At 48.4% G+C, this 17158-nt stretch overlaps 1 long non-coding RNA gene across 2 annotated transcripts in view; it reads left to right on the forward strand.

The window, feature by feature from the left end:
* The first annotated feature begins 10084 nt into the window (after nt 1-10084).
* LOC149127361 (uncharacterized) overlaps nt 10085-17158 on the forward strand; it is a 61666-nt gene continuing 54592 nt past the window's right edge. Inside the window, exon 1 of one of the 2 annotated variants that reach the window (XR_016231183.1) lies at nt 10085-10767. This is a non-coding gene — a long non-coding RNA (uncharacterized LOC149127361). The remainder of the gene's footprint in view (nt 10768-17158) is intronic. The other variant, XR_016231184.1, reaches the window with a different exon arrangement.

Genomic DNA, 17158 nt, shown 5'->3' on the forward strand with positions numbered 1-17158 from the left:
TGGTGTCTCTCTGCTTCCTGGCTTATCATGTGATCATCCCTCCTCCCTCTTCATCATTTGATCATCCTCCTCCATCATCATGTGATCATCCTCCTCCCTCCTCATCATGTGATCATCCCTCTCCCATCCTCATCATGTGATCATCTCCCCTCCATCATGTGATCATCCTCCTCCCTCCTCATCATGTGATCATCCCTCCTCCCTCCTCATCATGTGATCATCCTCCTCCCTTCTCATCATATGTTCATCCCTCTTCTCTCCTCATCATGTGATCATCCTTGCACCTTCCTTCAGTCTCACCAGATGCCTGATCCCATAGTCAACCCAATCTTGGACTGTGAACCTACACAACTGTAAGCCAAAATAAACTTTCTGCCTCCATAGGCAACTCTTCTCAGGTATTTTGGTGATAATAATGAGAAGCTCTTTATACTTGCCACCCAAAATTAATTATATGGGAGAGGCCTTAAACAAAGGATGTACACACAGGAGTAGGACTTCTAACGTAGCACAGTCAGCACTCTGTCTCCACAGATTCCACATTGGCAGATTTAACCCACTATGGGTTGAAAATTTCTTGGAAAAAAAAGTGTCTGTATTGTGTAGAGACTTTTTTCTTGTCATTATTTCCAAAACAGCATAGTATAACAACCATTTACATAACATTTACATTGTATTAGGTATTATAGGTAATCCTAAGATGATTTAAAATAATTGGGAACATTGTAAATAGGTTATATACAAATACTACAGCACATTATATAAGGGACTTGACCATCTGCAGATTTTAGTATTCAAGGGCAAGGCCTGTGAGCAGTCCCTATAGATACAAAGGGAGGATGGCTTGTGCGTGTGCCCTGCCATACCATGCAGCAATGCTTAGATGAAAAGGAACACTTGGGTGGTACTGCATATGTGCCAGGCCTGGCTCTAAAAGTTTCAATGTGTCCACTGTATCACAGTAGCCTTATAAACTAGATAACATGACTTTTACACTCAAAATATGTGGAAACTGAAGTCCTTGTGTAAGCTCACACAGCTAGCAAGTGACAGGACCACATTTGTGAACAGAGGGAGTTTAGCTCTAAAGTCCACATTTTCTTTTTCTTTTCTTTTTTTTTTTTTAAGAATTATTTATCTATTTGAAAGTCAGAGTTACACAGAGAGAGAGAGGTCTTCCATCCTCCCATCTGCTGGTTCACTTCCCAATTAGCCACAACAGCTGGAGCTGCACCGATCTGAAACCAGGAGCCAGAAGCTTCTTCCAGGTCTCCCATGCAGGTCCAGGGGCCCAAGGACTTGAGCCATCTTCTATTGCTTTCCTAGGCCATAGCAGAGAGCTGGATTGGAAGTGGGGCCACTGGGACTCGGACTGGCACCCATATGGGATGCTGGCACCGCAGGCGGTGGCTTTACCTGCTGCACCACAACACTGGCCCCCGCATCTTATTTTTCAAAACCAAATCATATCTGGCTTCAGTTTTGCCAGGATGGATGGAACATTCTCTTTCAGTCATCATATGGGGTCCTTTCTCAGAGTCTCTCAAGAGTTAAAGGGGCACCTAGTTCTACAATTATGAGAAAGGACTTGTGGGGAGCAACTCGGACTATACTGTTACTGGAATTAAGACTTATTCTATGCATCTGCTCTCCCACTGTGGGGAGCAACTCGGACTATATTGTTACTGGAATTAAGACTTATTCTATGCATCTGCTCTCCCACAATATGGCGCTGGGAGAGAAGAAAGAGGCTTCTACACAGCTGCCTCCAGTTCAACCAAGGAACTGTAGGACCTGCTCCTGGTTGGAGGAGAGCAGCGTGCTCGGCGTGTGGGTAGCAGAGTTGGGATTGGTGGAGGAGGACTATAAAGGAGGAGAGAGACGGCATGCACCAGGAACATCTAAGGGGAACATCTGAGGGAACACCTGTGCAGCCCCCCGAGACGAGCCGGCCGGCGGTGTGCCGTTCCCCTGCGGAAGTGGGGAATGCGGCCAGGGGGAACTGCCCTTCCACGGAGGTGGAAGGGATAGTAGCCAACCCGGGAAGAACCAGCAGCAAACCCGGGGAGGGCCGAGCAGACGAAAGAACAGCGCAGGGTTCAGTGTCGTTCCTCCACGAAGAGGGGGAGCGACAGGACTGGTTTTCAGTCCACTGTGACTGCATTTGGGAAGAGATGTGCTTTGGAAAGCTGGACCCAGCACACTGCTGCCTTGGAGTCCATTCTCCCAAAACTCTAAGTCTCTCCCGCCCCACCCAAGGCCCTGTCACCCTTCTGAGTGAGAGAGAGCACACTGGGTTCAACCAGGAGCCACTTACCTCCCATACATGCATCTTCCTCCCAGTTTTAGGAAAGCTTCCCTTTCTTTAATTTTTAAAATTGCATAGGCCGGCGCCGTGGCTCACTAGGCTAATCCTCCGCCTGCGGCACCAGCACCCTGGATTCTAGTCCCGGTTGGGGCACCGGGTTCTGTCCCGGTTGCTCCTCTTCCAGTCCAGCTCTCTGCTGTGGCCCAGAAAGGCAGTGGAGGATGGCCCAAGTGCTTGGGCCCTGCACCCGCATGGGAGACCAGGAGAAGCACCTGGCTCCTGGCTTCGGAGCAGCACGATGAGCCGGCCGCGGCGGCCATTTGGGGGGTGAACCAACGGAAGGAAGACCTTTCTCTCTCTCTCTCTCTCTCACTTTCTAACTCTGCCTGTCAAAAAAAAATTGCATTTTATTTGAAAGAGAGATTTTTCTATCCATTGGTTCACTCCCCAGATACCTGCAATAGCCACGGTCTGCCAAGCCAAAGCCAGAAGCATGGCACTCCATCCAGATCTCCTACTTGGGTGGCAGGGACCCAAGTACTTGAGCCATCATCTGCTGCCACCCAGGGTGCAGGTTAGCAGGAAGCTGAACCTGCTAGTTCAGCAGGTTTAGTAGGATAGCTGGGACTCGAACCAGGCACTCTAACATGGGATGCAAGCACCCCAAGCGTGACCTAAGCCACTATACCACATGCCCCTCCCAGGAAAGTGTTTTCCTCCTAAGGCGCCATCCCCTCCCCCTTGCAGAATATCTCCAGGTCTAAGTTTTGGAAACAAAAGCTTCTGAAGTCTCCGGTGGGACAAGGGGTAGCTGGCACTGTTCTTTCTTAACATCACTGCAAGGTAAACAAGCATAGGGAATGTCTCACTCAGGTTAAATCGCTTCCTGAATATTCTGGGATGCAGAAACAATTCCAAGCTCTCACAATGCTTCTGTGAAGCAGGTCTCCTTACATACAAGTACCACATTTGAACCTAATTTCAAATTAAGGCTTTCCTACTTAAAATGATGCAGGCAATTTATTGAGCTAGTGTAGAAAAAAAGGAGAGAGAAAAAAAAAGAGACTGCCAGAAAGCCCTCAGCCATGGAGGTGAGTGCCTGACCCTGTAATCCCAACTTGTCTATATAATTTGCTGTGTGTTGCATCATACAGAATATGCCAACCTTTTTCCGCCTGCTCAAAAAAGGTGATGCTAATTAGGTCAGGCAAATAGCTGCTGTTGTTGATTCATTTGAAAATGATTGTTCCAAGGCAGTGTGTTTTCACCCAGCATGTCCCGGCTTTCCCTATTAATGCTCCAAGGTGGCTGCCAGACTTCCAGTCAGGGGTGTACTCGGAGGCTCTCAGTGCATGCTGGGACAACAGTGGAGGCCAGGTCCCTACCAGAGCCTTTATCTGAGCGCAAGAAACAAATCTGTCGACACTTAGGAATTTAATCCCTTCTGGTTAGTATGTATGGACTCCATCATCAACTCAGGGCTAACATATATCCAATGGGCCGTTTGCCATGTGCAAAACCTAATATGGAATTCACACAAAAACCAACAGGAAACTGGGGCCTCCTTCTTAAGGCTCTTACACTGCAGTGAAAGAGCTAAAATGCTGACCAATGCATGTAACAATGCAGCTTGTTACAGGTGCTGTAATTAAGTGAAATAATACGAGTGAAGTGCATTGACAGAATGCCGACCTCTCCGTATTAGCTGATTACTTACTACACTGAAAGTATCCCTAATGTGCTATGAGAACATCTTTAATGTAAAGATTCAACTTAAAAAGGTAGATCCAGGAATAAAAACAGGAGAGGGCTTTGTGAATATGGGTGCATCTGAGCTCCTTTAGAAGTGTGAGTCAAGTTTTGACTATCAATAAAGCATAAGAGTAGAAAGCCAAGAGCAATGATGGTGGTCCGAGTTGACATCAGCAGCAAAATAGAAATAATTCTTGTACTTAAAAATGTAATTGGATCATAGAGAGTCTCAAATCTAGGCGTGAAGAGTTTGGATCTTCTTTCTACTAAATTCACAATGAAGCAGAACACAAATGTTTCTCTGGGAAGTGTCTGTAAAAAACCCAACACACGTTAAAATGGCCACAAACAGGGAAACGCTCTATACCATTATTGAGGTTAATCTAAAAAATGTGTGAAAATTACGATTTATTTTGGAGGGTGGTGTTTCCAAAGGCACAGATTCTAGATAAAAGTTGGCCATTATAATCCAATAATATTGAAACAGATTTCATTGCTACCAAATAAAGAACATGTTTTCCTCTTTTTGTCTTCTGTTTAAATTCCCCTTCCTCCTTGTGAAACTGTTAATATGCTGCAGCAGTGCGTTTAGCCCACCTCCAAACCCTTAAAATGTGGGTAATTACAAGATAGTCCAATTTAAACTTTACGACATTCTTGATACCAGAGTGCAGGCTGAGTCGGTGCCGTTAATCAACAGAAGGCAGTGGGGGTGGTGCCGGGGGCGCTGACCCTGGGAAGGGCAGGGCTGCTCTGGGCAGAGACTGGGCTCAGCTTCCCACTGGCTGGAGCAGCAGCCACTTCACCCCCTTCTGGATCTAAGGAAGGAGGCCATGGGCCTGGAATATCTCGGCAACTCAAGCAGCGGAGTTGTGACACATGGGCTGTGTGAGTGCACCGTGAGAATGTATATAGAATATTCTCAAACAGTTCCCTTTGTCCATCACACATACTAGAGAAGGGCTGCTTTCGGGCAGACAAGGAGGCCAGAGATGCAGATGATCTAGAAGAAGAGATGATTTCATTTTCAAAATAAAAGGATGACATATTCTTCTGCCCAGTGCTCACGCTCAAAATGGCATTTCAGGAGGTCAAAACTGGAGGCATCCTGGATGGGAGGTTTCTCAGTTCTGTGTCGCTCAGTTGTGTCCTGTGGAATGGTATCATTTTATCCCTGTAGCTGGATACTTTGGAATGGACAACCTGTAGCCTAAAACCCTAGCGGAATCTAGCAAAAATATTTTGCCTGGGAATACAAAGCTGGCAGTAATTTTTTCAGATCTTTTAAAACTGATTGCTGTCTCTATAAACTTGGAAGCTTGTGAGGCCCTAGCTAAAGAATCTCCAGATAGCAGGTGCCTGCGACTTCCTTTCCTTTACCTTTCTTCGCCTTTGAAAGACTTCAGTAGCAAAAGAATTCAATGGAAAACTGCAGGGTTTCGTTGCCTAGAAATTAATTTATCTCCTAAAGATTTCAGGGGACAAAGTCAAGTGCCCTCCTGATCCAAGACAAGAAGTCTCTCGATTGCGAGAGGAACATAAAGTAGAAGTAGCTCATGGCGGGGTTATAGTGAGGAGACACTGCAAACAGTCAGCAACGTGATTTTTCCCTGTTGCCCCTGTGAGCTCATGGTCTGCTCTCCAATCAGCCGGCAGCATCCTTCTGTCTAGGGGAGAACAGAATTGCTGCAGAGGGATGCAAGGACAAAGAAAATATATATTTATTTTTTTCCCTGCTGACATCCGGTATAAGATTGTGTGGCAAGACACCAAGCATGCGAGGCAGGCTACTGCCTTGAACTAGGGTTTTCCGCGTCCCTCTATTGCTGTCCCTAACACAAGCAGAACCAAGGCAGAAGATGTCCATCGCCAGGTTCTGCTCTTGTGCATAGAAAGATCCTTCTGCTGGGGCCCGGCCGTTCAACTTTGGAGAAGAACAAGAGAAACTGCTCTGTGCCTGGAGGATTTGAGCAAGCAGTAGGAGGAGAGGTGAGGAGGACAAGGCAGCACCGCGTGCGGGAGGAGCTCCTGCCCCACGCCCTCTCAGGCACCAGGAAGAGCTCAAGTTTCGTGGCCTCGCAGAGCTGTGAAGCCAGAAAGGGCCTGCACTCGCCCCGCCCCCGCCCCCTCCCCCTCCAGCAGACCGCGGCCCCTCAGGGCACAGAGGTGGCCGGATGTTAGCCTGGGCCTGGGAGAGGGATAGGGGCAGGTTCCCAGAGCTGTGGCTGGTGAGGGGACCGAAAGGACTCCCCCGGCAGGAGCCATGGTCTTTGTTACCAGGAACACTGGGTCTGGGATGAGCGGAGTGGATAAAATGCAGCGCATACAGTGACCCTGGAACCTCAGACAAACAGCAAATCCTGTTACGTGTACTATTTGGGACATACTTATGCCAAGACAATTACGTGTTCTTTATCTGAAATTCAGATTTAAGCGGGTGTCCTGTATTTTCATTGGGTAAATCTGAGAGCCCTACCTGGACCTGACCAAGAGCTGCCACCAGACTTCACGGGGGCCCTGATGCAAGCGAGAACCAAGGAGAAGCAGCGGTAGCAGCAGCAGGCAAGGCACCACCAGGCTGGCAGCGAACCAGGAACGTGACAACACCCCCACGCTACAGCAGCAAGCACCTCAGCAGCAAAAGCGATCAAGACACCTGCTGGCCAGGCAGCCGCGGACACTGCTGCGGGTGACCTGGTGGCCGGGGTAAGGACAGCACTGGATCTCCAGGGCTCTGAGCTCACGTAGCGCCCTGTGCATCTAGATGCACCTTTGGCAGAGCAGCAGAGGCAGGGAGGCAGCCACGGGTGCTCCAGTCCATTTGTGCTGCTAAAACAAAATACCCAAGGCTTTGTACCCTGTAAAGTACAGAAGTTTGTTTGTTGGGGCTGACTCTGTGGCGCAGCGGGTTAACACTCTGGCCTGAAGCACCGGCATCCCATATGGGCGCCGGTTCTAGTCCCAGCTGCTCCTCTTCCGATCTAGCTCTCTGCTATGGCCTCGGAAAGCAGTAGAAGATGGCCCAAGTTCTTGGGCCCCTGTACCCACGTGGGAGACCTGGAAGAAGCTCCTGGCTCCTGGCTTCTGATCAACGCAGCTTCAGCCATTGCAGTCATCTGGGGAGTGAACCAGTGGATGGAAGACCTCTCTCTCTGTCTCTCTCTCTCTCTGTAACTCTGTCTTTCAAATAATACAATTAAAAAAAAAAAGTTTGTTGGCAATTCTGAAGGCTGAAGTCCAAAATTGAGGTGGCGGTTCCGGTATTTGATGAGGGTCTCATCTCTGCTTCCAAGATGGTGCCTACGGTGGGGAGGAGCGGGCGCAAACACTGTCCTCATCTCGTGGAAGGGACAGGAGAGCAAAGCAGACCCTAGCTAGTTCCCTCTGGGCCTTTAGTGAGGTTGCTAACCCCACTCATGAGAGCTCCGCCTCCATGACTCAGCCTTCTTCTAAGGCTCCTCCTCCTAACAATGTCACATTGGGGTTTAAGTTCCAACACACAAATTTTGGAGAGGCCCATACATTGGAACCACAACAGAGAGAGCAATTTATTTGCAAATTGGTAGTAAGCTAAGCCTCACACTGGAAGGAGCTAGAAAACATACTTTTCCCTTCTACTCTGAGCAGGGGTTCATAGAAGAAACCAGCTAGGGACCCGCATTATGGTGCAGTGGGTTAAGCCACCACCTGTGACTCTGGCATCCCATATGAGTCCTGGTTCTAAGTCCTGGCTTCTCCACTTCCAATACAGCTCCCTGTTAATGTACCTGGGAAAGCAATAGAAGATGGCCTGAGTACTAGGCCCCTGCTACCCATGTGGGAGACCCAGATGGAGTTCCAGGCTCCTGACTTCAGCCTGGGCCAGTCCTGGCCATTGCAGCCATTTGGGGACTGAACCAGCAGATGGAAGATCTCTCCCTCTCTCTCTCTGTCTCTCTTTCTCCCTCCCTGCCCCTCCCTCCCTTTCCTCCACCCCTTCTCTCTCTCTCCTTCTCTCTTTAACTGTCTTTCAAATAAATAAACCTTGGCTGGCGCCGTGGCTCACTAGGCTAATCCTCCGCCTTGCGGCGCCAGCACACCGGGTTCTAGTCCCAGCCAGGGAGCCGGATTCTGTCGCGGATGCCCCTCTTCCAGGCCAGCTCTCTGCTGTGGCCAGGGAGTGCAGTGGAGGATGGCCCAAGTCCTTGGGCCCTGTACCCCATGGGAGACCAGGAGAAGCACCTGGCTCCTGCCATCGGATCAGCACGGTGCGCCGGCCGCGGCGGCCATTGGAGGGTGAACCAACGGCAAAGGAAGACCTTTCTCTCTGTCTCTCTCTCTCACTGTCCACTCTGCCTGTCAAAAAATAAATAAATAAAAATTTTAAAAAATCAAACAAATAAACTTTAAAATAAAAAAAAAATCAGTTGCAGAACTGAATTTTTAAAGTGCATCTTCTCTGCACTTCGGAGTTGCAATGTCCGTCATGATGAGATTCCTCAACTTCACAGCTGTCTGCAAGGACTTCTCAAGAGAAAAGAGAGAATGAAAGATTCCAAGAGAAACCTGGCTATGTTCCTTCCTCAATTTTAACTCCTCACACTAGAGCAATCTGTAGACCCAGAGCTCTGACCCTGGGGGCGTTAGTGGTTGTGGTCCTTCCCCAGCCACTTCAATCCACACCTTTGCAAGCCACTGTGACGTGGTTTCAGAAAGCCCTGCATGGAGTGCAAGCACAGAGCAGAAAGGGCTGCTGTGGCTCCTCAGCGCCGTGGGCACTTGGAAGGTCCCCCATCACGCCACATGCTGCCTCCTGCCAGCACACAAGTCTCCAAGCATTGCTCCTAAAGAATGAGCACACAATTAGCATACACTGGACAAGACTGACATGGAGCTGTGGAAAGGGTTAAATGTGCATTCTTTAGAAATAGCTGCTGATAAGTGGAGTACAGCAAACTTTCCCTCCCCCAGGTGATGGAAGCTCAGGGTGTAAAGGGCCAAGAGGACCTCTGTCCAGCTGCTACCCCTGCACAGCGTCAGGTCAACTGGTCACCCGTGCTCTGCTGAGACCCTCCCATTCCCCACAAGGGACAGCCGCCCTTCCTGTGTCTGTCGGCAGGAAATGAGTTCCCACAAACTTGGGAAGTTCTAAACTTATTACAATTCCTATTTTCCTAGATTCTGTTTGCCCCAGCTTATTTTTCAAGATCCAAGTATGTGTTGATTTTTATAATCAAAGAAAATTTGGTGAAGATAAGACATGAAAAACCTTGATGAGTTGGATGTCAGGGGCAGATGGATGTTGTTCACCACAGAACCTTTGGGAGCCAGGGCCCAGCCGAGATTACTGTGTGTGTTAAAATGTAAATGGCATTCTAACTTCCTACTCCATGTTCGGTGGAAGTTCAAGTCCTTCTCACCACTTCTGGAAATTTCTAGAAACTTGTATTCTCAAGGTCACGATTGGTTTCTCTTGACCTGACTCGTTTCTTGCCCTCCAAGACGTTTCCTCTCTTCTGAGCCTCCTGCCCTCCCAGGAGCTCCACCCCTTCTCCTTACTTTTCTCTTGAACTCCTCCAATGAGCCAGTTCTGGCACTTAGGCAGAGATGAGCTCTGCAGATTGCCTAAAGTGGAGGATTAAACATTCTGCAAAATCCTCTGGCTGCCCTGCCACAGAAAACTCTTCAATGTCCACTTTTCTGGAAGGACTCCAGCCTCCTGGATGGGTCTGGACTCAGGTGCTCCCCGCCCCACCTCCCTTGCCTCCCTTTCTCCTCCCCTCTCCCCTTTTCCACTTCAGATTCCTCTGCATTTCTGTATTCTCTGCATTTGCTGTATTCTTCCAACTCCTGCCCTCGAATCTCATTTAGAGATTGCTCCCTAAATAAAAAGCTTATTTCCTAGGAGGAACTCCAGTGCTAATAACAGATAGGTGGACGGAGTTTTGGGGAGGGGGAGAGGGTTGGCCCCAAAACCTAAGGGGACTAATTTCCAATTTCTCTCTGTGTGTGTGTGTGCACGCGTGTGCGTGTGTGGGTATAGAGGACATGGGAACACTAAACTTTAATTATGGCAACAGAAAGCCCTCCGGAGTGGAACTACAGAGAGCTTCTTGGCCGACATCTTTCACATGCCCTCTCCATGGGTGGCCTCTGTGCCTCTAACCACTGCCCAAGGGTCTTCCTATCTGTGCATACGCAGTATACAGTATACGCATGGAACTAGCAACAGGGAGGGCGGCAACCTTCACTGGGAAGGCTTTTGCAGGTGGTGAGGGAACAGGTGAGAAGCAGGTGTCTCTTCTTAAAATCCCAAAAGGTCACACTTGTGTGCCTCACATGGCAGGTGAAGCAGCTGCCGCCAGAGTTTTCAAGTAGACAAGAGGACCTGAACAGTCTTCCTTAAGGTTCATTACCCAAGTGTGACCCCTCCCTGCTATGATTTGAACATTAGACTTCTCATCTAATGCAGCATTTAAACCCCCAAATTGTGTTGGTGGTAATAGAAAGGTAGAAGCTTGATCCATTCATGGCATCTAGCAGGTGGGCGGTCCTTCAGTCGTTGGGGTGTGGCCTAAGGAGGTAGGGCTCCCAAAAGGGTTGCTTAGAAAAGCTGGCTTGGGCCTCTGCTTCCTGGCTCACCCTGTTGACTTCTTACCTCCACACGTTACACGGCTGAACCGGGCGGGGGCCACCCAGCCTTGGACTAGGAACCTCCAAAACCGTGAGTCAGTATCAATCTGCTTCTTTTGTAAGTGGCTTGCATTCGCTATCTTGTGATTGTGGCGAAAAGCTGACTAATACACCGTGTGCTGGGCAGCATAGAAAGAGGAGCAAGAGGCGAGGCTGGCAGAGAAACTGGGAAGCACGGAGAATGAAGCGAAAACGGCTGGGCTGAAATCTGCACCCCCTCATCTGCGCCTTGGGTTTGTGCTTGTGCTCAGGTGTTTGTGTTTTTCCAGGGAAACAATAGGCTCATTAGAGCGCAGCTGAAGAAGTTACTTAATAGGTTCGTAAGTCACCCGGTTCTTACAAGCCAACAGCCATGCAGGGCTGCAGATGAGTGAGAATCACTGATGAAGCTTTAAATTGATACACTCGCTGAAGCGTGGGCCATCAATACTGACCTTGTTTACGGCTTCCCAAGCAGGCAAGTAGAGTCTCTGGAACCTTCGAGTAACAATCTGTGCATTTAAACTGATTTCAAAGAACTGCATTTAATTGAACCACATAGCTCCATTAAATTGTTTCTGGGTTTCCAAGGATTAAACTCTTATTAGAATAGAGGTTTAAAACTTTTCTCTTAGTCATCCACTTTGAGCAGAAGAGTCTAAGCTTTAGTTTTTCTAGAAAGAAAACATCCTTGAGGGCTCGAGGAGATGGTGGCTGGGACAGACGCGAAGCCCTCTGATGATCGCAGCCAGCATTAATGCACCACGTGCTGGGTCCTAGGGCCTCTGATAATGCACTTTAAGAGGCATCATTTTATTTAATTCCCATCCTGACCTTGGGAGAACCAGGCAAGGAAATTAAAACTTAAAGAAGTAAAGTGAATTACCCAAGATCTCAGAGCTAATTAAGATTTAAGTCCAGGACCTGAGGCTTTAGCTACTTCCCTGTATTGGCTCCAATGTAATTCCACAAATATGTAAGTCCAGAAATGTTTTTTAAATTAGGACTACATAAAAAGAAATAAAAGTTGACCCCAAGTATTCGTTCTCTTGTTGCCTATCACATCAATGGAATTCCACTTAGCTTTATCTACATAGCCAAATCCTAAGCGCAGCGGCTTACCTCCCTCAGCCACATCGCCTCGGCAGGGCTGTGGTGCGCCTTGTCTCCCTCCAGTCCAGTTCCCAGCTGTGGCCAGAGATCTTATTCTAACACCCTAAGGATTCCACTTCTTCATCTTATTTATTTTTTATTTATACGAAGTGAACAAACTCCATGGATTTCATATACACAGATCTAAGAACATAATGATACTTCCCACCCTACCCCTCTTCCTTTCTTAATTTTTTCTTTTACTTTTCACAGTGACATCCTTTCAGCTTATTTTATAATCACAAGCTTAACCCTCCACTAAATAACAAATTCAACAAGTAGTAAGTCCACTTTTCCTCGAGTAGCTTAGCACCATCCATGCAGCCTCTTTCTGTCGCCGTCATACACAGCCTGTCATGATCCAGCTCCTACCTCTGTCGTAGATTCATTTTTTTTGCCTCTCATCCCACACATACACTTCAAGTGATGATTTGTTTCCGAGATTCATGTACAGACAGCTTGGGCAACTTCCCCACCAGCATTGTGTAGAAGCCCTGCTCACGTTGAACACAATCTTGTGAGTTTACTGGGAGACCCCGGAATCACAGGTTGGGGGCAGTGGAAAAGGCCTTAGTGTTGATCTATTAAATGTTTTCATCATCTTTCAATTAAATATGAAAGTCCAAAGTCACTAAGTCCCCTGCATAAAATCACATCACTGGGTAGCTGGTATATTAATCTGTTCATACAAAGCCTGTCCTTAGATCAAGAGTTTCTGTTCTAATGATTTCTAAATTTATTAAGTAGAGGCTTCATCTATCTGCCTTATATATATATATATATATATATATATATATATTTTAACAGGCAGAGTTAGACAGTGAGAGAGAGAGAGGTCTTCCTTCCATTGGTTCACCCCCCAAATGGCCATTGCAGCCAGCGTGCTGCGCAGATCCAAAGCCAGGAGCCAGGTGCTTCCTCCTGGTCTCCCATGGGGTGCAGGACCCAAGCACTTGGGCCATCCTCCACTGCCTTCCTGGGCCACAGCAGAGAGCTGGACTGGAAGAGGAGCAACCAGGACAGAGCCGGTGCCCCAACCGGGACTAGAACCTGGGGTGCCGGCGCCACAGGCGGAGGATTAGCCCAGTGAGCTGCAGCACCGGCTCTGCCTTATATTTTGAACCTCAAAATTCTTAGTATAAATCACCACAATTAAACTTGTACCTTTCAGGGCTAATGTACCCACTGTGTTTAGAAGTTTTGGAGCAAGCACTGACTTAGCAGTTAAGTCGCCACTTTGGGATGCCTGCATCCCAGATCTGAATTCCTGGGTTCTAGTCCTGGCTGTGCTCATGAGTCCAGTTCCCTGCTAATGGCACCCTAGGAGTCTGCAGGTGATAGCTCAAGTAGTGGGGCCCCCACCACCCATGGGGGAGACTTGAATCATATTCCAGGAGGTCTGTGTCCTCCCCTAATCCCAGCCATCATGAACCTTTGGGGAGTGAACCAGTGAATGGGACACTCACTCTCTCTCTCTTTCTCTCTCTCTCTCTCTCTCACACACATTGTATCTCTGTCTCTGCCTTTCAAATATTTTTAAATATTTTAAAAATTTTAAGAAGACTCACATTAAAAAAATCGAGACTTCTCAACTGTGTTTTCCTGGCCTCTTATTCATTCTGTAATTCAGCAAATAATGGCTGATACTGTATTACCGCTTGGCAGACACTGTGAAGATCAAGATGAGAATGTTTCTGCCCCCCGGAGATTGCCATCTAGTAAGGAAAGAGATGTGTATTTTTATTTAATTCAGTATGAAAACTTTGAAGGAAAGAGGGACAGAGGCCTATGACAGCACAGAGAATTACACAGACTGGGGAAAGTTTGGCAGGAAAGACACAGGGAGGCCTTTGCGCTGGCCTAAGTGGGGAGGGGGCGGGGAGTGGGGCACAGACTTCACACCTTGCCCAGCATTCCAAGAGGGGGCATCTTCCAAAGGCTCATAAGACTTTAAAAACAGTAATGGCTAGGACAAGTGTAATACTGACAATGTACGGGATCGCTTCCCAGTGATGTTCATGCCAAAACTCGGAGCAATCCCATTTTGTAGATGAGGAAACCGAGGCACAGAGGAAAACTGAGTAACTTGCTGAAAGCCACCTGGCTGCCTAGTGGTAGAATGAGGATGGCATCCAGACATGGGTCTGTGAACTCGGCCACTGTTCCTCCCATGGATTGCAGAGCCTGAGGTTCAAATGAGCACACAGGTGACATAAGACACTCGTGGTCTCATCTCGGCCACCCCAAGCCTCAGTGTGCTAACCTTTGGTTTGATCATTGAGCCTCTTAGCCACCTGAGTCATAAGCCAGTTACAATCCATCTGCCAGGGTCTTGGAAGCCTGCCAGTGTGTGTCTCAGCTACTCAGTTCTGTTGTTGTAGCCCGGAAGCACCAGGAAACTATGCAAACAGGTGTCACCGGGCTTAGTCTCATTTCAAGAGCCTAAAATTAATTTGAATCTCATATAAATTTTACAGCTGGCAAAGTATTCTTCAGAGTTTTTTTCCAACCATTTATCAAGATCAAATTAGTTCCTGCCACACAGGCCACCCCAAGGCAAGTGGCTACCTGAGCCATGGCCCGTGCCAATCCTTGGTCTAAAGTGTTGGGCAAAGCTTCTTAAGAAAACGCTACAGGTAGCCGGCACCATGGCTCACTGGGCTAATCCTCCGCCTTGCAGCGCCGGCACACCGGGTTCTAGTCCTGGTCAGGGTGCCGGATTCTGTCCCAGTTGCCCGTCTTCCAGGCCTGCTCTCTGCTGTGGCCCAGGAGTGCAGTGGAGGATGTGCCCAAGTGCTTGGGCCCTGCACCCCATGAGAGACCAGGAGGAAGCACCTGGCTCCTGGCTTTGGATCAGTGCGATGCGCCAGCAGCAGCGGCCATTGGAAGGTGAACCAAGGGCAAAAGAAAGACCTTTCTCTCTGTCTCTCTCTCTCACACTATCCACTCTGCCTGTCAAAAAAAAAAAAAAAAAAGAAAACGCTACAGGAACCGCCCAGTGCTGGGCACCCAGGGGCTGCTCAGGACATGTGAATGCTCCAGGGTGGCTCCTACGGATGTGGTAGAGGGACGTCAGGATCTGGAAAGATCGTGCAGCGAGGGACTGGAAGACCAACCTGGAGCCCCACATCATATTTACTAGCGGTAACCCTGAGACAGTCATTAATCTCCTCCTGCACTTTGGGTTCCCCTTTCATTTGTCCTTGGCAAGGACAGGCCATACTAGCCGTTAAGAATGCCATTCACTTAAGTTGTATTACAAGCCTGGAACCTTACATGTGTTAACTTAAGCCTCAGAACAGCCTTCTAAGATAGAAACTAGTAAGATCCCCTTTTAAAAATGAAGAGCAGAGGCCGGCGCCGCGGCTCACTAGGCTAATCCTCCGCCTAGCGGCGCCGGCACACCGGGTTCTAGTCCCGGTTGGGGTGCCGGATTCTGTCCCGGTTGCCCCTCTTCCAGGCCAGCCCTCTGCTGTGGCCCGGGAGTGCAGTGGAGGATGGCCCAGGTGCTTGGGCCCTGCACCCCATGGGAGACCAGGAAAAGCACCTGGCTCCTGGCTCCTGCCATCGGATCAGCGCGGTGCGCCGGCCACATCGCGCTGGCCGCGGCGGCCATTGGAGGGTGAACCAACGGCAAAGGAAGACCTTTCTCTCTGTCTCTCTCTCTCACTGTCCACTCTGCCTGTCAAAAATAAAAAAATAAAATAAAATAAAATAAAAATGAAGAGCAGAAAACAAGCTATGCCCAAGATCACAGCAAATGATCAAGGCTGGACTTGAACCCACGCTTGCTTCAAAAGCTGGGCCCTAACCTGTGGGCTGTAATGACTTCTCTTAAACCAGTGAGAGAGGTCCCCTCTCTAAACAAATAAATGCACACACACAAGACCCTTCAAACTCCTGGCATGGGGAGTGCAAAGTCTCAGTGATGAATTCCTGAGAAACAGAAGCTGAAAAATAAACGTCATAAACCATCCTATTTTTCCAGGTCGAGTATTTCACTCTGTCTGATCTCACTTAATCCTTCAAACAATTTTATGAGTTAAGTTCTGTTACGAACCCCTTTCACAGGTGGGAAAGTTGAGATGTAGAGAGATGAAAGTGTTTGTACAGGGTCCCGGAGCAGTAAGCCACAGGGCTAAGGTGTGAACACAAGCCACCTGGTCTCAGAGCCCAAATGTGGCCCGAGTGCAGCAGCAAGCACCTGCTCAGCCAAGCTTGAGTCTATTAGCAGTCTATTCTACTCCGTTACAGGTCAAGTACAGCTTTGGCAGCTTGGAACCTAAGCTCCACTTAAAACTCCACTCCATGGGAAAAGCCATGGTGAGATGGAACCAACTGGATCACAAGCAGGTTTTGGAAAACAACCAGTTGGTATATTTGGTACTGGCTGTGTATATTGCTACAGTGGAATGACGGTCATGCTGGTCAATGGTTTACATGCGTCTGTGTTGATCCTATCCCGTGTATGAATGTTAGGCACGTCTGCCTTAGAGAATGAACTTGGCCCCGCCCTGAAGTGCCTACTCCTAGCTGGTAATTCGCTGGGCAACTCTTGGTGCTGGGCTGGGAGCTGTGTAATGACAGCTCTCATCAGACACCCCAAGTGTGGCCTCCAGACGTGTTGGAGGATGCAGCATCATCTGTGATCAAGGCTACAGGGACCCACTGCACCGCTGTTGAATGAAATCGAATTGAAAGGCTGCAGATCAAGGTCAATGTGAGGGCTGAAGTACAGCAAAAAGAGGCAGAGGAGTAGCTCTTGTAGTCTCAGGATGGGGCTCCTGACAAGGACCTCTGCATGAACTGTGTGGACGCTGGTGGATTGCCAGGCAGTAACAACAGTCCTTATTAAGCTTGTCGTGTTCATTTGCTTCTAAGACATGTGCTATATTTATTAGCAATGCTTATGAAGGAGTCTCCTTTAGGTTGGATTAGTTCCACCTTTCCCTGGAGCATTCTGTGTGTGGAGCTATAGAGAAGGGGTGAAGAGCAGTTCAAGGCAGAGATGCAGCATTGGCTTGCAGTGTGACCTTGCGCAAGTCACTTTATCGCCACACTTCTGTCTCCACCTCTGTAAAAAGAACAGCGCTTGCTCTAACTCTCACAGATAAATCAATGTCTGAGACGTGCTTGGAGCCTTTGGACATATAGGCGAGCATTCCGTACCACCATTAATTAACATTTATTAATAGAAAATGTAGTGCAGAAAACCCAAAGGTGATCCAAAATAGTGATGAACAAACCTGTCATATTATATTAGCAACTGTCAGGGAGCAGGCAGTGGAAAAGAAC

The sequence above is a fragment of the Oryctolagus cuniculus genome, chromosome 3 (assembly GCF_051225735.1).
Source record: "Oryctolagus cuniculus isolate XC-2025 breed Fujian yellow rabbit chromosome 3, ASM5122573v1, whole genome shotgun sequence".
Classification (NCBI taxonomy): domain Eukaryota; kingdom Metazoa; phylum Chordata; class Mammalia; order Lagomorpha; family Leporidae; genus Oryctolagus; species Oryctolagus cuniculus.